The sequence below is a fragment of the Aedes albopictus genome, chromosome 3, assembly GCF_035046485.1.
Source record: "Aedes albopictus strain Foshan chromosome 3, AalbF5, whole genome shotgun sequence".
Classification (NCBI taxonomy): Eukaryota; Metazoa; Arthropoda; class Insecta; order Diptera; family Culicidae; genus Aedes; species Aedes albopictus.
Genome location: NC_085138.1, coordinates 10,767,475 through 10,789,714, shown reverse-complemented (window position 1 = coordinate 10,789,714; position 22,240 = coordinate 10,767,475).

The window sequence follows — 22,240 nt, the reverse complement described above, 5'->3', positions numbered from 1 at the left end:
TCATTACATGTTTGATACTGCTACGGTAGCAAAAAGTGTCTTTGAAGTTTGCCAAACACGTAGGGTATTGGTTCCCTTACTAAGCATGTGGCTCCCATTTTCATCCTACGACAAACAAAGGATAGAAGCGCTGTTTGTTTTGTTTGTTATTTTTGTATTTTTTATTAGAAGTGAGCACCCATGAAAACAAAAAGAACTGAATCAATCGGTGCCGTAATCGTTTGTTTTCGAATAGGATGAATATGGGAGCGTGAGATTACTGATGGCACACATACCCTAGTATTAAAAAATATTGGATTTAATACAGAAATATGTGACTAATTGGCTACAAAACATGTAAACTCATCATTCAATAACCCTTGAGCCACATGATGGCTATTTCCCACATATTGTTTTAGGTTTAGTGCGTTATTTTTGATAATTAAAAATGCCCCTCACAACGATCAATTTCACCCCACTGATCAATTTCACCCGAAATCACGGTACCCGATGGTGCTCTAGGCTGCGTCGTTGATGTCTGCTTTAACTGTACTCCAACAGTCCTTTAGAGAGACCTCGTCTGGCAACGCGGTCTCGAGATTCTGCGCGTATGCGGAGGCGACATCCGGTTGTTTTAGTCGTTCAAGGTTGTCCCGTGGCGGTCGCCAGTACCGTACATTGTTGAAAACGGAGAGTTTTGGGCGCAGTTTGACCATCACCAGATAGTGGTCGGAGTCGATGTTGGTGCCACGATAGGTCCTGACGTCGATAATGTCGGAGAAGTGCCGTCCATCAATCAGAGCGTGGCCGATTTGAGATTCCGTCCGCTGTGGTGATGTCCAGGTGTAACGACAAGGGAGGCTGTGTTGGAAAAAGGTGCTACGTATGGCCATATTTTTGGATGGCCATATTCCTGGCCTACCTGAGCGTTTAAATCTCCTACGATGATCTTGACGTTGTGGCTTGGGCAGCGATCGTAATCTATCGAACCTGTTGAGGCTTGTCTTGAGCAAAATCATAAAGTTATCTCAATTGCGCCTCTGCTACGGGGTTCCTTAAAAGTGGCGACAAGACTCCCGCATGACTATTTCCTATTCGCTGCTGGATGTAATGCCGAGAAAAGATGTCGGTTTTTGAGCGTTTGGTAAATCCAATTGGAAATCATTAAAGAGAGCTTTTAAGTGAATGCTTTCTTGATATCGTAGGCAACATTGTGTGAACGAATCACAGCGGACTTTCTATTTTAGGAAGCATGTTGGTTCCACGGAGAGGCATGTTTGCTATAAAAACATCACGAATGTGATGCTCGACAAAGCGTTCTATTCATTTCAGAAGAAAGAGGTCAAACTGATAGGTCTGATCTTTATACGATGCATTATCCACACCCGGAATACACTTGAAAGTATAATCCCGCCAAGATTTGGAAATAGCAAGGCTGCAAGCAAGCAGTTTTATCGAATCATGTTTAAAGTATTCACAATTTTGAGATTTAAAGGAAGCAAAGCGATTTAGTGCACATTCAATCGATATCTATCAAGCTCATACGAAGATGTAATATCCACACATCCGGAGAAGAGAGTATCGAATAAGCATTCCAGGAAGTTAATTAATTGCCGCTCGAGGCATGACACGCGAGATTGACATTTCATTTTTACTGAAAGTAGCAAACATATTGGGACAGAGAAACAGACGTAACACTAAGATCATATTTCCTTACCCAACTTCATCTTGTTGCAAAAGCTTGTAAAACGTCAAACGCAATGTTTACATTTAAGAAGCTGTGTGGATGCGCCAACAGGTTTTCTGTCACAGCTTCTAGCTGAAAGAATGTTCTTTAAACAACTACTAAGCGCTGCTGTTTTGTGTATTTGGCAACATTACAAAATGTACTGTATATAAGCAGCTGTTTTGTTGGCTGAAACACTTACTCGATTTGTACATCTTCCGGCAAATGTCCCGGAGTTGGATTAAAGTGCAATGAAAGCAACCGAAATAATGTCACAGCATAGAGATAGATAGCTGTAGAGTATTTGTGTAGTAGCTATACATCGCGCTCGAAGTTTGTTTTGACAATAATGTTTACATCCGACAAGCTGTGTTGATATTCCAACAGTTTCTTTATTACAGCTGCTAGCTGTAATGATATCGCATCAAAGCGCTTCTGGTTTGTGGATTTGTCAGTATTAGGAATTGTACTGTATAGTAGCAGCTGTTTTGTTAGTGGGGACTCCTATTCGATTTGTTCAAGTTTTCACATCTTCCGGGAAATCTCCCGGAGTTGGAACAGAGTGCAGTAAAGGCAGCCCCAGTGACAAGTGATTGATTTTTGAAAACCGAGTTTGGTAGCTGTACGGTGCTTGTTTTGCAGTCGTGTATTAGCTTATGGCTTATATTTGACTGGCTTCTCTTTTACTCAGCTTTGGTTACACAACAAAAAGCAAATGACTGAAGCTTATACCGCTGAAAATGTTAGTTGGGACTAGCGCCGCCTAGTGGCAGAATTTTGAAACATATATTTCTTTTTATGTAAGGTTATGTCATACTGATCAATTTTGCCGAAGACACCAACTTTCAAAGTTATCGGGGGGAGCGACACTAGTTTTGCCAAGCCGAAAAACCCCAAAAATGTCGAAAAAACATGAAAAAACCGGTAAACGCCGCCTAGTGGCAGAATTGCAAAACAAGTGTTTATTTTTATGTAAGTTTATGTCATACTGATCAACTTTGCCAAAGACACCAACTTTCTAACTTATCGGGATTCTGAGATATGAGGTTTTGAAAATTTACTTGCTCACTAGCGCTGCCCAGTGGAGGAATTTCGAACTTCTCATCATCAGTAAGTTATTGGCGTACCCAACAACTTGCCCGAAGACACTATCCTTCCAAATGATCAGGGTCTTGAGCTGTTACGTATCAAGCCCTAAAACTTTGCCGAAGAAAGTATTGCGCTAACTCTTAACACACCCGAGATAATAGGCCACACCCCCAAAAAGCCGAAATCCCATAAGCTCTTAGTCTCCTATAAAGCTCACCCCTGTTTAGTAGGAGTTCGTTTAATAGGAGTCCGTTTAATAGGAATTCATTTAGTAAGAGACTCGATTGTAGCCTGCTTTCTACCCCTGATGTCGATGACAAACACCTTCTTTCGTCGTAATACGAATAATGCGAAGTGCCATAAAAGTGATTATTAAAGCTAATAAACAACATACTAATAATCTTACCCATATTAAGCCTCGCAGTTGAGGTTTAAGAGGGATTGCTGATTATCTCGCAGAAACACAAGGTCATGCTCATTGCTCCGGTTAGCGCAAGAAGGGCAGAATACTGTGGAGAACACCCTAGAAGCCGGATTTTTTCCAAGCGTTATTATGGAACTTTTTCTACGTTTTTCTGTTGTTTTGGTGCTCAATGGCATAAAAAGGGTAGAATACCATGCAGAATATAAACAAAATGAAAATCGGGTTAAGTACGGTTCCTTTGAATTCCACTAAGAATTTGCATCCTTTGACAGATACGTATTTCGACCTCAACTGTAAGGTCGTCTTCAGTGTCTTGTACTTGACTCGACTGTACTTGAGTCGAGTCAAGTACAAGACACTGAAGACGACCTTACAGTTGAGGTCGAAATACGTATCTGTCAAAGGATGCAAATTCTTAGTGGAATTCAAAGGAACCGTACTTAACCCGATTTTCTTTTTGTTTACAGATATTCCCCTAACAAGCCCAGGTTAATCATCATCATGCAGAATATTTTTTTTTTTTTTGATATCCTAGGTCATCCAAACTGTTCTTGAGTTTAGATCCTAAAATCTACGGCAGTAACGGTAACTTCTTTCATTATACAAAGCTACGATTTGTAATCTATCATGTCTAGTAAGCCTTCTGAAAGTTCAATAGACAGTACAAAATTAGTTGGGATATCCTAGGTCATCCAATCTGTTTTTGAGTATAGATCCCAAAGTCTAAGGGTGTAACGGTAACTTTTTTCATTATATAAAGCTACTATTTGTAACCTATCATGTCCAGTGAGTCTTATGAAAATTCAATACACAGTATTAGAGCTGTTGGGATATCCTAGGTCATCAAAACTATCCTTGAGTTTAGATCCTAAAGTCTACGGGTGTGACTGTAGCTTCCCTAATTATGCAAAGCTACGATTTGTAATCTTGTATATCCAATAAATCTTCTGAATGTTCAATAGACATCATAAGATCAGCCGGGACTATTATGATGTTTAATATCTAGCATCTATAGCAATTGAAGTTTCTGTTTTGGCTATATAGAATTATGTTGAATAATCTATAATACTTCTGAAGCTCACAGAATGCAATCATAAACTACGACATAGCTGAATTATCTAAAAAATATTTTGTAAAATTGCTATCTGAAACGAAATCGCCTCAAGTCACTGTGGTTGTTTTTATCAGCTTCATAAGGGTAAGGAAGCCCATAATATCCTAAAAATACATAACAACGCTTATTGTTCCTCCAACTACTTTGGTAAGTACAGGGGATTATGCAATACTACTTACCGTACACTTATCACAAGTGCAGACCTGAAGCTATGGACTCCGGAGTAGTGTTGTTGACTTGGAACATTTCTAAACTATCTTGAAATGACTCATGATATACCAGGACGATTACAGATTACAGTTTAAAGTTTATTTTAAGAATAACTACTGTTACTATCAAAAGCTGAACTTCAGGATAGTTTGGACGACTCTCAATGTGCCAAAGGTTCATAATAATTTATAGTAGACTTCAGGGTGGTCCAGTCACCGCGATTGATTATGGAACGTTTTTTACCTCCCCTGTTGGGGAAATTAAACCACTGCGTCCAATAAGCTGAACTTTTGTGCAAGATAGTTTGGCTGACCAGGAACATTCCCATAGTGTCTCTAAATGACATTTGAGTTTCCAAGAGCTTCACGGATCTCTGCAGATTATGCTATGCTATTATTTATGGTAAAAAACATGTATAGTTTATCTTGTAGATTTGAAGGACTTCATTATAGAACAGTTTGGACGATCCTGAATGCCCCAAAGGTTTATAATAAGCTAAAAGAGTTCAGATTAATCCAGTAGCTTCGGTTGATTATGCAACGTTACTCAGTATAACCTGAAGTCTATAAATAACATTGTAGATGTCAAGAGCTTCACACATCCTAGTAGGGTATGCAATGCTATTTGTTACAACGACTTGCGGTTCAAGGGCGCACACCGGGGCTCACCTGCTTTGGCTGCTGCTGCTGAGGGAGAACGGACTGTTGCCTTTGCTCAAAAGGTGCAGATTCTTGTGGGAATCACCTCGGGGGGGGGGGGGGGGGACACTCGGAATTGACTCGGAATGAAAATTCGGCGAAAAACCAGATTTACAAAACGAATTCACAGCTTGTATTCAACACGTGTTTTTTCTACTACTTCGCGTTACAGAATGATGGTTTTTTTCTTCATCGAAATTCAAACCCCTTCTGGTTGCCTAGCAACCGACTAGCCTACACAAACATGTGGTTGCTTGGATCTAATTCAAATTTGAATCGGTGTTTCCAACACTATTATTTGTGGTGAAAATACATAATATTGTTCTTGTAGATTTGAAGGACTTCACTATATGAAAGTTTGGATCACCTAGAACATCCCAGAATATAGAACACCTTTTGATATTCTTGGCAAAGGTTAAATGAATACATATAAACATAACCCATATCCAAGTTCAGCTTTTAGATCAACTGGTGTGTCAATTATACCGTTTCTCCAAATTTCATGGTGTTCAGGAAGTTCTAGGTTGTCAATGAATCCCCAAATATAAATATACCCGTTTTCCCTAATAGAGAACTCAATTTGCAGCAACTTTGCCGAAGACATTGTTCTGTTTTATCGAATGGGTCATATATGGCCCCTCCGGTTCCAAAGGGTTAAGCGGTTAGGATTTTATTAGACCCCTCCAACTATTCATTCCTAGGCACGGTAAGCATATAGCCGCATCACACCATGAACTAGGGGTCACCTGTTCAATGGACTCTTACCACCGGCACAGGCGGTCCGAACTGAGTTCGTAGTGTTATTCTTAGCCAATTGTGACAGCCGCTACCGACACTGCTGATCGAGAAAAGAAGTTAATATTGATGATCAACTTCCTACGGACCCGAACAGCCTGCAAACTGTCGACTTGATTCACAGGGTTTAAAATATTGAAGTTACTGTTCGGAAGTCGATTAGCCAAATTATTCCCGATGCTTCGATAGTGGAGAAAAAAAAACTATTAAACACTTCTGCAACATCACGATCTGAATCGAAATAAATTCCATCAATTCGTAATTTTAATCGTTCATCTTAAAGAAGCGCGGCCAAATATTTAGTTCAGATCCTTCCATACTTTAGTAGTTACTAGTCTTGTTGAGAGTTGAAACAATAATCAGTCTTTATTCAAAATCAAAGCTTAAGCTAACCTGCTTAATCTAGTACATAATTTCTGGAGAAGGCTGAAACGCATACATATCAATAGCCTATCGATCCATGCAACAGAACGATAGCCAATCCAAGGAAAGGAAAAGATAATTACGAAAAGGGGCGTTTACCATTCAATTAAGTAAACGTTCACACGTGGTTGCTTGAACTGTGCGCTGTTCGGTTAGGTCAGCGCTTCGAGTGGAAAGAAGGAATTGTGTGCATTTATGGGTATGAAATGTGATACGCGTACTCAGCATGAGTACGGTATGGGAAACAAGAGTGTTGCACAACTTGTGTGGTAAATCGAAGTTATTTAGGTGTGAATGACATGTCCCAGCATTGTTCGTGGGAACATGAGAGGAATGCACTTGAAGAAATGCAGGCGCATCAGTCCTGCATGTGAAAAACACCACTTTAAAAGATGTGGGAAAGACTGCTTGAAAACGGACAGTTGTAAACTGTCAAGATCAAATATTTATGATCTTTCAAAAACATGCTAAAGAATAATTCTTTACAGATACGATAATGCTACAATACATTGGAATGGCTAGAACTTTTCAAAATGTTTTCACAGTACTGCCTTTTGCACCGTATTCTAACGATTTTAACTTTTTTATGAAACCTAAGCCAGCATTTCGGTAACATGTCTATCAGCAGGTGTTAACGCACATTCAAGCGTCTGTCTGGGGTCCGGTGCTGAGTTGGTTAGTTTCGGGGACAATCAGTGATTACATGGCTCACAGCAGTTCAATGGGTACAACTATGGAACACTTTATTGAGGTTTGTCAGTTTTATTAATCACTATACACGTAACACAGAACACTTATCTTGTCAAGTGTCTTATATTGGACAATTTACAACAGCTTTTCTAATACCAATAGGGTAAAAGCTCCCTTAGTGGAGGTAGTACCAATAGTGGTGGTAGTGGCAATTTAGCACTATTTCGACCAAAATGCTTGCAAATGATATTTTTAACAGATGCATCATACCCCATTAATAACATTAATTCAGTTTTGTATTCAGGATTTCCCGAAAATCCGATTTTAAACAATTATTTTCCTTAATTATTTTGCTCCTTTGCACCTATAGTGGTGGTAGTGTTCCTATAGTGGTGGGTCCCATAAGAATTCAATGGGATGCGCCACTACAGGAACCAATGTTAAATTTTACCTCCATAATAGGAACCGTGTACCTATAGTTGGTGCAAGTGATTTGTTAGCAAAAACTGAAATAAACAATGGTTTTAACATTTTTTCTAGCAAATTTAAGTGAAAAACTGCTAGACTTTTCATTTTGTGGTATTATCAATTTTATTCAATTATTTTACTACAAGGAGCTACTAATAGCACCACTATTGGTACATTTACCCTAATGTCGATCAATTGGAGTGTCTGATGGGCTTTTATAGTCATCAAGAGTATACAAATGCGCGGAAAAGCCGATTTCTCCCGAAGACCTCACAAAATGGTCAAATTTGGTCTTATTGGACAAAGTCAGATTTAAATGTTCCTACTCGAAATTTCCTTCACAGTAATTGCCTAATTTTACCCTTTTCCGCATTAACAGCAGGAGTTCTTTTATGTTTGTCAAGATAATTATTTTTAATATGAATCAATCGCCTGAGGTTGTATGTTATCCATGGACAATGGTCTCTTTTTACATTGATAGTTCTAGTGAAGGATCTGGTACATCTGTAATCCAGAGAGAATATCTGGCATCCCTGCATGTGAATGATGCCAAACAAATTGTCAGAACCGTCATTGACGAGGACGAGGACAACGACGACGACGACTCAGTCCCCATCCACCGGGGGTAGAGGAAATCCATTCATGCTCGAATTTTCATTGTCAATTGTCAACTGGACCGCTTTCAATGGAGAGAAAAACCTGACGTTGACAACCGACTGACTGTGCGGCTGGCAAACTTCGTGATGGCCCTAAAGGAAAAAAGCTGTTCGGGTTCGATTCATTCAGTCTCCGGCACACGGTGATGATGATCAACATCCAGCAACGTTGCGCCACCACCCGAATGACAGCCCGAATGGCAGTTATGAATATTTGATTGAATTAAATTTTTGCATATTCATTAAACCGCAATATTTACATGGTATCAATTAAGCTATCTACTCGCACTCGGTTCCCCGCCTTCCGGTTTCCGCTTTTTCACGAGATCTGAGACGGAGGTAGGATGGGGGAAGGGGAATCAACATGCTGTTGCGGGTTGATGTATTCTCTCGGTTGGGCTTTCTGCCTCGCAATTCCGTACAGCTCACCTCACGACCAAGGGCTTCCCAAGCGGATCCGATGATGGTTGGACGGTTCTGGCTTTCCGGTATCAATATTTGTGTTCCGAACGAAATCCGCTGTGTTTGGACTGGCTGGCTGGCTGCTGAGCTGATGCTCTATGGTATGGTGGTGGTCGCTATCGCAAACGTTCGGTGTTATCCATGTTTTTATTGTGACTGCAATTTGACCCAATAAAAGCGAGCTGTTTACTCTGGGGTTTTAATTTTCCACACAGGATTGAGGAGAAAAGTATCGTTCCGGGGGCGTAATTGTCAATTTTGGGAATTGAATTACGGAATTAACGTTTAATCGGGGAACAATCAGTGGTGGAAAAGGAAGAGAGTAATAATAAGAAAGAAGATAACATTTTTGGAAAAGAAAGCAGTAGTAGGAAGAGTAATGTAGAAAGACGAAACAACGAATCAGAAAAAAAGGTAGAAAATAAAAAACAGAGTGAAAGCGTCGAAGAAATCAGAAAGCAGGATAAAATGCAGAAGATCTAGGATAGAAGACACATACAGTTAACAAAGTTGGAAAGCTAAAGATAGAAGAAGGCAAATTAAAGATGGAAGATGAAAAGTAACATTTTTCTGCGTAAATTGTAACTTATTAGAGATAAGCTGGATTATCTTCACACTGATTTGAATCCACATCATTTCCGATCAAGCTTCTGACAACCGTCACCACCTGCATTAAATCTGAATTGACTGGCAATTTGTTACACCCTCTTCGGCAATTACGAGAAGAACTGCTTCCACTGAGGGGCTAAAATTAGCTGCCACAATGGATTAAACCTGACGGAGCGTTCATAATCGTTTTTGTTGCTGCTGGCAGCTGCCGCCTCAGCCAGTCAACCCCATCCTCTGACAGGCGGCAAGCTCCGCTACGAGAGAAAGACTGCCATCGCAAAAACTTGCCATCATCGGCGAGATTTAAACTTTGCCATCGTCACTTAATTTGGCATCCACTCGCCATCACCACTACGTGTCGCCTTACTCTTCATCCAGTCCCCGAACCTTCAACGCAACGCCCACCCCCAAGTCCATTTTATGGAACTTAAATTGGCTTTTAATTAATTTAATGTCATCGCATAACTCACACCTCGTCCGGAATCACAGCAGAAACAACAGAAAGCAGTTAGTCAGTGAGTGCTGAGCTGAAGGCGATTTGGAAGGAGTTTTGCGAAAATCATTCACTGTGTTTGTTCAATGGCTCACTGGTGGAGTTCCTCGCTTGCAACAACAACAACTATGGCCAGCCAGCCAGCCAGCCAGAAGGACATGGCGGACGACAACGGCAACGAATAACAGTTTCTAAATAGGTACTTGTTGACAGGGTTTCCCATGCCTGGGGCTGTCGTGTCTTGGACGCTTTTGGTAACAGTGCTCAATTCAGCATGAGATCCATTTTTGGCATGGAATGAATTCAAACAGAGCTTCAAAAATATATAAACTCTGGCGACTGTGAAGTGTGGGCTGTAAAGGTCATCTCCTAAAAAGCCTGGGCTACTCTCTCATCGACCCACTAATCAACATTCCTATGGCCGCCAAACCCTCCGTCTCTCCGGAACCACCAAGAAGGCTTCAGAGAGGGGCTAGTACACATTGCACCATCAAGGTTAGTTGCATAGCCTGCAGCAACGAACATCGATGACTCGCTTGGGAGAGTCCATCACGATAGCATGCTGGCAATTATCCAGTTTCCCGAGTGGTCCTCACAACTCCCTTTGTCCTCGGAAGGCAGGCAGGGTTAACCCCACGGTTGCGCCCAACTGTTTTGCAGACATCTAGAACTGACCTGCCAAAGGCACGGGTATCACTACCCTTCAGGCCTCATCAGCTGCACCAGAAGGTTGCTGACCCGGCGCTTGCCGGGGACCCATTTCCAACCGCGATTTCGGATCCAACCTAGTAGATCGACGCCACGACATCCACACTACCAGGACTTCCTCTCCGCGGCCACTTAATCGCTGTAAGGGTCGATTTCGACCGTAGGGCACCGGTATGACCTACGAAGCCGACTCCGAACCCCTGGACCACCTCTTGTACCGCTTCTGAACTAGCCATTCTTCGAGTCCGCGCGCAACCTCATCTGTAGCTCCCAGACGATGCGGGTGATTGCCGTTGAAACGGCGTTCCATCCAAACTCACCCCTACACATCCTCTGGACAAGATTGTCTGGAGTTGTGTCCTCCCCCGGAGCCTGTTGTTGACGGATTTCCCGGAACGAATCAAACACATGGATGGACTCGTGCAGCCTTGTGCCTTTAGGCTTTCGGCGCCGCAATGCCTGCACAGCTTCGTTCTATAAGGGCCTTTGCAGTCCCATTACTTGGCTCCTGGTTCCAGGCACCTGAAACAAACCTCTGGTGGCTCATGAAAAGTCAGTTAGCATGCTGACCAGCCCACTTCCAGCTTCCCTACTTTAACGGACATATTTACGTCCACCACAGGTAGCTGTACCAAGGCTACCTGTGTCACTGTCAGCCCCTTCCGTAGCCGAACGGCTGCAGTGGCCCCATCTGTACCTCGCACTGTTGCCGCAGTACCGTGATGAGCTCTTCCGCATCAGTGATCATGTCTAGGTTTTTCACCTTCACAGTCGCCTCCGGCCTTCAGGGGTATTTTCGGGGAGTTTCGAAAGGTCTCAGCTGCGTAACATGGGATTCGATAGGGTTTCAAGGGGATTTTGAGTGCATTTCAGAAAGCTTCAGAGGATTTTCGGCGAGTTTCAGAGGCGTTACTCAGGCGTAACGTAGGCGTTTTGGGGGGTTTCACAGGGTATCAGGTGCGATACATGGTGTTCGAGGGGGTTTTAAAGGGATTTCGAGGGCGTTTAAGGAAGCTTCAGAGGATTTTTGACTTTTATTCAATCATTTAAGCCCATAAGTTATGCATAAATTGTTCATGATGGCGTCGCTCGTAATGATGGCCTCCATAATTTGCCCTGGCAGCCGAGGCAATCGGCGTGAAGTCGAAGTCTGTTTTGAGATGAGACTTCGATGTGGGTAGCTTCTCGGATTCAGGCAACGGTGGTACGGAGGTCATATATGAACCCAACATAGAAACGGCTGCATAAATTCACACATTCAATAGAACAGAATACTGTCTCCGGCAAAGTGGTTGCAAAGTCCTCTATTAAGAAAATCTTGTGATATTTGTATCTGAGACTTGACTGACAACCTAGAACATCCTGAATACCATAAAGTTTGGAGAAACGAAATAATTGACATACCAGTTGTTATAAAAGCTGGATTTGGATATGCGTTACGTTCATATGTATTCATTTAACATTCGTTGAGAATATCAGCAGGTGTTTTATAATCTGGGATGTTCTAGGTATTCCAAACTGTCCTGTAGTAAATTCCTTCAAATCTGCGTTTTCGCCATAAATAATAGCATTACATAATCTACAGGGATCCGTGAAGCTCTTGAAATCTCAAATGTCATTCAGAGACTCTATAGGGATATTCCAGGTCAGCCAAACTATCTAGGAGTTCAGAACTTCAGGTCTACACTCCTAACAGCAGCTATATCGGTTATACTAAGTAAGGTTGCATAATCAACCGCGGTTACTGAATCAACTGTATCAGTAGTAATTTTTACAATGAACTGTAACATTACACATCCAGCTGTAATCTGTAATCCCCCAGGTATCTCATGAGTCATTCCAAGATAGTTTTGAGATATCCCAGTTCAACCAAACTACTTCGGAGGCCATGGCTTCAGGTCTACACTTGTGATGATAGCTTTTGCCAGTAGGTACGTTAAGTAGTGTTACATCCACTGCATTTACCAAAGTAGTTAGAGGAACAATGAGCGTAGTTTTATTTTTTTTTTTGAGATATTATGGGCCATCCTTACTGTTATGGAGCATTGGTCGGCGTTAAGTCAGAGAGGACCATGTGTCTTTTACTTAATTTCTAGAAAAACGACTTTAAAGTTTGCAACTCTATAAGTTTTGAGTTTTTCATCAAATGTTCTTGAATTTTTGCTATTCATCACAGCATCGCCCTGTATTGATCGCGAAAAAACGTAAAAATAAAAAGCTTGAAACCGAGAAATTGCTAAGTAATTGATTGTACTTAGTCAACTCTGACTGAACGGTTTTTGGAAAATCTTCAACCAACTACAGTTCACACTCAAGTTTTTAAATATTTGATGAAAAAGTAATGCACAAGTAGGACAACAGTTAGTAGCAGTGGTGTATAATGAGCAGGAAGATTGGAATTTGATATTTCTGTTATTACACTGTTGATTACCATTTTCAATTTTTATGTTCAGTCAGAGTGGACCAAGTACAACAGTTCAATGTCACATAAGGGTGGTCAATTGATGAGCTATTCAAGAATTCTTAACTTGAACATTCAATAGCTAACAACTTTTGTTTGTGTTTTCATAGTTCTGTACGTTTTTGAAGTATTGTAGTTACACAGTTCATAAAAAAATATTCAGAGGACTGCTATTTATCAAAAAATCGTTCAGACAGAGTGATCCAAGTACACAATTCATAAATAATAAGTAAAATCAATTTATTCATGAAACGGGTATTGGTACATTTCAATATGATCCCCAACAGCTACTAAACAAACATATTTTGATTTAGAAAGGATTACGAAGAATAAGGTAATTTCAACTATTTTTCTAAGGCACACATGGTCCACTCTGTCTCCACGCGAAATGCCGCAATATGCTTCAACACGATGATCTGTAAAATACGATATTGACCATAATAAAATGGAATTTCATGTGCTTCCTTGATCAATAATCATCAGAAAATGCGTTAGGGAGTCATACGAATTGGAAACGTATCACATTTACATGATAAACTATTTTGTTTATTGGATTTTAACCAACACATATTTTTTCAACTCATTTGACATCAAGCATATTTTTTTTTTTTTCTTCTAAACCATAGGGGGATAAATCTGCTCATCAGACACCCTAACAGGAAGGTTAGGGTAGTGTGGGGATGAGGCCGTCTTCTACAATGCCGGTAGAAGCCAGGACTACTCTCTCCTCGACCCACTAAAACACATTCCTATGGTCGCCAAACCCTACGTCTCTCCGGAACCACCAAGAAGGTATTGCTTCAGAGAGGGGCTAGTGCATATCGCACCCTCAAGGTTAGCTGCCGTAGCCTAGCAGCAACGAACATCGATGACTCGCTCTGGAGAGTCCATCACGATAGCATGCTGGCGCTTAGCCAGTTTCCCGAGTGGTCCTCGCCACTCCCTTTGTCCTCGGAAGGCGGGCAGGGTCAACCCCGCCCGCGCCCTACTGCTGAGCGGACATCAAGAACTGATGCCCACATGCAACCCGATCTGACCTGCTGAAGGCAAGGGTATCACTACCCTTCAGGCCTTATCAGCTGCATCCGTAGGTTGCAGACAGCAGGGTCTCACCTACCCCGACCCTTGCCGGGGACCCCTTTCCAACCGCGGGCTCAGATCCAACCCAGTAGACTGACGCCACGACAGCACCGCTACCGGGACTTCCTCTCCGCGGCCACTTAATCGCTGTAAGGGTCGATCTCGACCGCAGGGCACCGGTATGACCTACGAAGCCGACTTCGAACCCCTGGACCACCTCTTGTACTGCATCTGGACTAGCCATTCTCCGAGTCCACGCGCCACCTCCTTTGTAGCTCCCAGACGATATGGGTGATAGCCGTTGAAACGGCATTCCAGCTAATCTCATCCCTACACATTCTCTGGACCAAGTTGTCCGGAGTTGTGTCCTCCCCGCATGTGGCAAGCATGCGGTCACGCATTGTGCGAAAACGCGGGCACACGAACAAAACGTGTTCCGCCGTTTCCTCTAAACCATTGCACACTGGGCATTCGGAAGAATCCGCATGCCCGAAACGGTGTAGATACTGTCGGAAGCAACCATGACCTGTAAGGACCTGTGTCAGGTGGAATGAAACTTCCCCATGGCGCCTGTTAATCCAACTATCTACCCTTGGTATCAACCTATGGGTCCACCTTCCTTTGGTGGAACTGTCCCACGCGCGCTGCCATTTGACCATAGAGGCCATCCTGACAGTCTTGCGTATGCCTCTTGTGCCGCGCATTTCGAAGCACTCCATATCCTCACTGATAAGAATGCTGATGGGCACCATACCAGTAATGACACAGAGAGCGTCGTGTGACACGGTACGGTACGCGCTTGCAACCCTCAGACACATAAGCCTGTAAGTACTTTCCAGCTTCCGACGGTAGCATTCAGTACTTAGCGCGGTACCCCACGCCGGGCCGCCATACCTAAGTATGGACGTAGCAACACTAGCCAGAAGCTTGCGCTTACTGGCGTACACCGCTGAGCTATTGGACATCATCCGGGACAGTGCCGCAATAGCTGTGGAGGCTCTTTTACAGGCATAATCGACGTGGCTACCGAAGGTAAGCTTATCGTCGATCATCACGCCCAAGTGCTTGACAGAGCGCTTCGACAGGATAGTGCACTCTCCTACACTGATCTCCGTCTGCTGCGCCGACTGCATGTTGTTAACAACCGTCACCTCTGTCTTGTGGTGAGCCAGCTCCAGTTTTCTGGACCGCATCCACGCCTCCACAACCTTGATCGAGTGGTCGGTAGTCAACTTCACCTCCTCGATCGTTTCACCGTAGACTTCGAGCGTAATATCGTCGGCAAATCCGACAATCACCACTCCCACTGGGTACTCTAACCTCAACACCTCGTCGTACATGACATTCCATAACACCGGACCCAGGATGGAACCTTGCGGGACTCCTGAGGTTATGTGAAAGCACTTCCGACCCACATCCGTGTCGTATACTAGTACGCGATTCTGGAAGTAGCTTCCGAGAATCTTGTACAAGTACTGCGGTATCCCCAGACGCAAGAGCGCATCAGCAATAGCAGCCCAACTGGCGCTATTAAATGCATTCCTTACATCCAGAGTCACTACCCCGCAAAAGCGAATTCCCCTCCTCTTAGGCTCGAGTGCTTTCTCGGCGGTTTTTGTAACCGACAAGATAGCGTCTACGGTGGACCTCCCCTTCCGGAAGCCATACTGGTTGCTTGAGAGACCATTTACGCCCTCAGTGAACTTCAACATTCTATTGAGGATGATCTTTTCGAGCACCTTCCCCGCCGTGTCAATCAAGCATATTGGTCTATATGCCGACGGGTCTCCGGGTGGTTTCCCCGCCTTTGGCAATAGTACCAGGCTCTGCCTCTTCCAAGCTTCTGGGAAAACTCCCTCGTCCAGGCATTTCTGCATAGCAGACCTGAACATCTCGGGAGCTTCTGCAATAGCTACTTTTAAGGCCAGGTTCGGAACTCCGTCCGGGCCTGGGGCCTTACCTACGCTAAGGGACTTAGCTATCCCCGCAAGTTCCACATCGGTGACCCTTTCCTCATCGCCAGCCCCAGTCCCCGGCTGTCCTACGAAAGGAGGCCAAGGACTAGGATCATGACGCGGAAAAAGTCCTCCAATGATCCCCTCCAACATCTCTGGAGATTGCTCTGTAGGAGCCATCACACCTCTCGTCTTGGCCATAACGATCCTGTAGGCATCACCCCACGGGTTCGTATTGGCACTCTGACAGAGACCCTCAAAGCAGGCCTTCTTGCTTGCTCTTATCTCGGTCTTGAGCGCGGCTTTTGCAGCGGCGAACACCACCCGCCGTTCGTTTCGCTCTTCCTCTGATCGTGCTCGCTGCATCCGCCGCCTAGCCCGTAGGCAGGCGCGGCGCAGGTCCGCAATCGCGTCGGTCCACCAGTAAGCCGGTGGCCTCCCATTTCTAGGGTGGACTCTCCTAGGCATGGTCGCATCACACGCACGTGAGAGCACCGCTACCAGCTCGTCGCCGTCTAAACCGAGTAAGTTTCGCTCACGGCGGAGCGCTTCCCTAAATACCTCTTCGTCGAAGTATGATGTCTTCCACCTACGAGGGCTTGGCCTTGACCTAGCCGCCTCTTCTTCTATCCGCTGTCTGCTGTTGTTGTAGTCGATACTGTAGCGAACCGCCAGGTGGTCGCTGTGAGTGTAGCCATCATCTACTCTCCAGTTCGAACTACTTGTTAGGCCAGGACTACAAAAGGTCACGTCAATAATTGACTCCGCTCCGTTTCGACTATAGGTACTCTTGGTACCGACGTTAGCCAAGTCGACTTCTAAGATGGCCAGTGTTTCTAGCAGGATCTGACCCCGCTGGTTCGTGAAACGGCTTCCCCATTCCACAGCCCAGGCATTAAAGTCACCCGCTATTACCACCGGCCTTCGCCCTGTTAGCACGGTCGTTAAGCGGTCCAGCATTTGCGTGAACCGCTCGATCGGCCACCGCGGAGGCGCATAACAGCTACAGAAGAAGACCCCGTTTACTTTGGCGACCACGAAGCCCTCATAGGTAGTAGACACCAACTCCTGCACAGGATATTTACCCGTCGTCCATATCGCCGCCATTTTCCTGGTCCCATCCGAGGCCCAGTTGCCGTTGCCGGCGGGTACTCGGTATGGGTCCGAAATGATGGCGATATCCGTCTCCCACTCAGAAACCGCCTGACAAAGCAGTTGCTGAGCCGCATCACAGTGGTTCAGGTTCAGCTGCGTTACCTGCACTGTGATTTGTTGCTCACTGCGGCTTTCTTAAAGGCCGGGCACCCTGGACCACCCATCGCATGTCTGTTTTTCGAGGTTTTCCCGGTACAGATCATGCAGATGGGCGGACTCGTGCAGCTTTGGGCCTTATGACCTTCAGCGCCGCATCGCCTACACAGTTTGCGCCTGTCGGGGCCTTTGCAGTCCCACGACTTGTGTCCTGGTTCCAGACACCTGAAGCAAACCTCAGGTGGCTCGTGGAATGTCAGGTGACAAACACACCAGCCCACCTTAGTACTCCCTACTTTAACGGATTTTTTAACATCCGCCACAGGTAGCTGAACCAGAGCTATCTGTGTCCCTGCTGGCCCCTTCCGCAGCCTGACGGCTGTGGCGGCCACCTGAACATCGCACTGTTGCCGCAGTGCCGTGACGAGCTCTTCCGCTTCGGTGATCTCGTCTAGGTCTTTGACCTTCAGAGTCGCCTCATGCGTAAGAGCCCTCACCTCCACTCCATCTCCAAGGACCTCTTCTGCCAGCCTCTTGTAGGCGGCGCCCTTGTGATCCTTCTGGCGCTTAAGCTCCAGGATCATTTCGCCCGTACGAGTACGTCTGATACTGCGTACGTCGGCTCCCAGACCCTCGAGCTTGGCGTCGCACCTCATCGCCTTCAAGACGTCCGAGTATTTCGACTGTTCGGTCTTGATGACGATAGCGTCACCTTTTTCGCGCCTGGCACCTGCCTTCCTACGCCTTGGCTTGGCGACCTGCACTTCTACCTGCGGATTCCCCTTCTTCTTCCTCTTCCGCTCTACCTTTGTCCAAGGAGGGTCCTCTCCTTGGATCGCCCTGCTCTATGGCTGCTGAGGGCCCACCATTGGTCGCAACCCCTTGTTCCCATCATTCCGGGACGGGCCGGCCTTTTCAGGCCCACCCTTCCCAGCTTTCCGGGAACCCTGGCTGGGGTCCGACTTTCCAGCGTTACCACCGGCTTTCGGGGTTATTATACGCCTGGCCTTGCGGGCGCCGCCAGACAGCTCCTCACCTGACGGCTGCCTCGCCCGCTTCTGCGAATGCTTGTCGCTTTTGTCGCGAGCATTCGCTTCCACTCTCTTCGGACTACCCGCGAAGGAGAAGGCCTCCGTTTGCGTAAACTTAGACGCTTTCTCCTTTGCGGGTTCCGCCGCTGCTGCAGCCAGCAACGCAACCGCGTGCTCCTGCTTGGCATTATCGACAGACGCCCTAAGCCGAAGCAAGGCCGTTTTCAGGTCCTTGCTTATATTCGACTTGGTTGTCGCAAAGTCGATAATTTTGCCGAGCTGCTGCTCAGCCACCTCAAATGCGGGCCGTCCTTTTTCTGCAACTTGGCTGATGGCCCTCAGCAACCATGCTCCGTCCATGACCTCCGCCGGCTGGCTTGCCGTGGAGTGGACAGGAGCTCCCACGCTTGAGCTGCGTAAGCAGCTTCCAGCACCTGACTCCTCGCTTCTCCTTGTAGGAGACCTCATCAACCCGCTTCTTGCGAAGGGGTTGATCGCACCGCTACTTCCACCTGTATTTGGATTTTTAAGATTTTTACTCATATTTGATTCCCACGAGTTGCACGAGAAATAATGTCCACCACGCCAGAGCTCTGCATTAACGCGGTAAGGGACAGCATACTGTGGGGGGTGCCCAGGTACCCCACAGGCTCCGTTAAAGATCGAGCATCTTTTTCACCCCCTCGATCACTCATTCCTCGGCACGGGTCGCTTGACACCTTGAATTGGGGTTAGTAGTCCTATTCTTAGCCGGCAACTACGCGGCTGACTCGCAAGCGGGGGGGTGCGTCAGGCCCCAGGACATCCGTCCCTGCTGCCCCACACGCATATGGTCCACTCTGACTGCACACTATTATCATTTTTTGCAGTTCAATCAAAAGAAAATTGTGCTATAACTCTCGTTAATTGTAACATTAAGAAAATTGGATGAATATTCCAAGTAGCTTAAGTAATTCTTAATCAAATGCCCTGAAAATCTAATTTTCGTCCATTTTGTTACTTGGTCACCTCTGACTTAATGCCGACCAGTTGATAGACTTTAGGATCTAAACTCACAGTTTGGATAACCTAGGACATGCCGTCAGATTTGATGCTGTCTATTGAACTTTCAGAAAACTTACTGAACATAATAGAATACATGCGTTGTATAACGAAAGAAGTTACTGTTACACGCGTAGACCTTAAGATCTGAACTCAATAACAAGTTTTATGATCTAAGATATCCCGTCTGACCTGATCCTGCCTTTGAACTTTCAGAAGACATACTGGACATAATGGATTACAAGTTGTAGCTTTGTATAATAAAAAAAAAAGGTTATCGTTATACGCGTAGACTTTGGAATCTGAACTCAAGAACAGTTTGGATGATTTAGGATATCCCAACCGATCTGACCCTGTCTTTTGAACTTTCAGAAGACTTACTGGACATAACAGATTACAAATCGTAGCTTTGTATAATGGAAAAAGTTATCGTTACACCCGTAGACTGTAGAATCCAAACTCAGGAACAGTTTGGATGACCTAGGATATCCCGACTGATCTGATACTGTCTATTAAACTTTCAGAATACTTACAGGATATAATAGAATACAAGTCGTAGCTTTGTTATATGAAAGAAGTAACCGTTACACTCGTTGGCTTTAGGATCTAAAATCAGGAAAAGTTTGGATGACTTAGGATATCCCGACTGATCTGATACAGTACATTGAACTATCAGAAGACTTACTGGACATAGTAGAATACAAATCGCAGCTTTATATAGTGAAAGAAGTTACCATTACACGCGTAGACTTTAAGAACTAAACTCTACTCTACTGGACCACCGTAGAGCGTTATCCTTCAAGAGGTGTTTGATGACCTCAGCAATGTCTGTTCATGAACTCCGTTACCACGCTTAGGAACTGCCTCAGTCGGATTGTATCCGACTGATCTGCGTACTCAAAATGCCACTTATAGACTGGCTGTGTGTTCTGCGTGCGTTTCTGCTGAAACCTGCTTGCTGGGCTTGGGAATATCGGAATGCTTCATTCGTGATGTTTGTTTGCAGTTGGCTCGTGTTGTTTATGATGTTCCTTCCGTGTAGGTTGTAGGATGTCAGGTCTTGTTGGGATGCCGGTTGCAGTGGTGGATTGGTTGTTCCAGGTAATTCAGGGCTTGAGGGCTTCCCGAATCTTCTGGAAGGATGATCATATTGTATGTTTCTTTCACAACAAAACACGCTGCCAACTTCCAGTCGCATTTCTGAATCATAGCGACCAATCAAGTACCACCTCTGCTGTTGTTTGTATTAGTGAGATTGGAGAAACGCCAGACTCCCGCCAGCTGATTGGCCGGCGATGGTTTCACCCGCGACGGATTCAAATCGTCGTGTTCGATAAAGGGGGAAATCGTCAGTACTTGTCGCTCACATGGACGGGTTGTTTCGGTTTCGAAACATTGTTCCGGATATTCGCACAAAAAACTGTACAGGTTGAGAACTCCTGCTTCAGTACTCTTCAATTTCCAGCGACACCGTCATCATCGTCGACAATTATGGTGTTGTAGTGGCCGTGGCCCAAGAAGCAGCCGAAAATTCGTTGTGTATATTTTACTCACCCATTGGGAAATTGCCAGCCAGAAAGTCCTCTTTGCGAAAACTTTTCAATTGTGCCATTCATTAGAGGTGGGTTCGGCGAAGTTTCGGCTCCAGTTCCCCACTAAGTACCATCATCGCAGCGTCCACCGTCGTCATCAAATTATGGCGCCTCGGTAGTAAATGGCCAGCTGGCACTGATTGGCCGAGAAGAAGGCCCCCGTTGTCACGATACTCACTCCATCAAGGAGCGGTGGCTTCACGGTCGCCGCGCCGCCAGTCAGTGAGCCAACCATGGGTAAACAAATCGTATTGATTTTAATGACTTTCAAGCTTATTGTCTAAGACCGTTGGGGATGAAATCGAAATCCCCTTGTTTGCCGGAGGAATAACAATGTTCATTTGAATCGATGTCGCTCGGTGTTTGTCCCACGCTACTGAGGAGAGCCATGTTTAAATAATGTTTGAAGCAAATTAGATCGGAAGATTGATTGAATAAAAACTTCGCATAAACGGGCATCATTACGAGGGGACAACAGTTTAAACTGGATTAAATACTTGCCCTTCCGGGTAGTCTATTTTGAGATGGTTGAATGAATCCCGTCCAGTTTACGGATGATAAGCTACTCATCGTCAATTAGCGAAGTTTGGGATGGGCATTCTGAAGTGGAGCACGGTATCAGATTTGGAGTTTCAGTGTATAAGGACTGTTCAATTTATAAAACGGACAACTTTACAAGGCTATAAAAAGAAGACGCGTAGTTCAAATTTAACCACCCTTGCTTCGTTGTTCAGTACATCATCTGTCATTATAATGATCATTTTTGAATCGAATAAAAATAGTTTTATTTTATAGAAAATCGGCCAGGTGTTAAATAAGGTGAATTTTTCGATTGCTGAAAATTGAAAATATATATAAAATTACTGTTCACATATGGTATATCGTTTTTAATACCAGAAAAGTATGTGCCATGCTGCAGCAGCATGAGTAATAAACATTCTGGCAAAATTTAAACTCAATCGAAAAATTAAGTGTTGAGATATTAAAGTCTCAAGTAAGATTCGATTTTTTCAATAAAATTCAATTGTAAAGCAAAAAGGGCATGAAAAAATTAAATAATAATTTTTTTTATGCATCCAGTCGAAAGTAGGAATAATGTGGTTTTAAATGCAGAAAACTGCTTCTTAATAGCATTGCTGGTTTGGTTATCGTGCGCTATTGCAGACACAGTAACCAAAACGGTTTCGTTCTTTGAAGGTTCTTACAAATAACAATGCAACCTAATGCAAATTTTGCATAACAATAATGTTGGAAATGGAAACTTTGCATCCGATTATTATTAAAT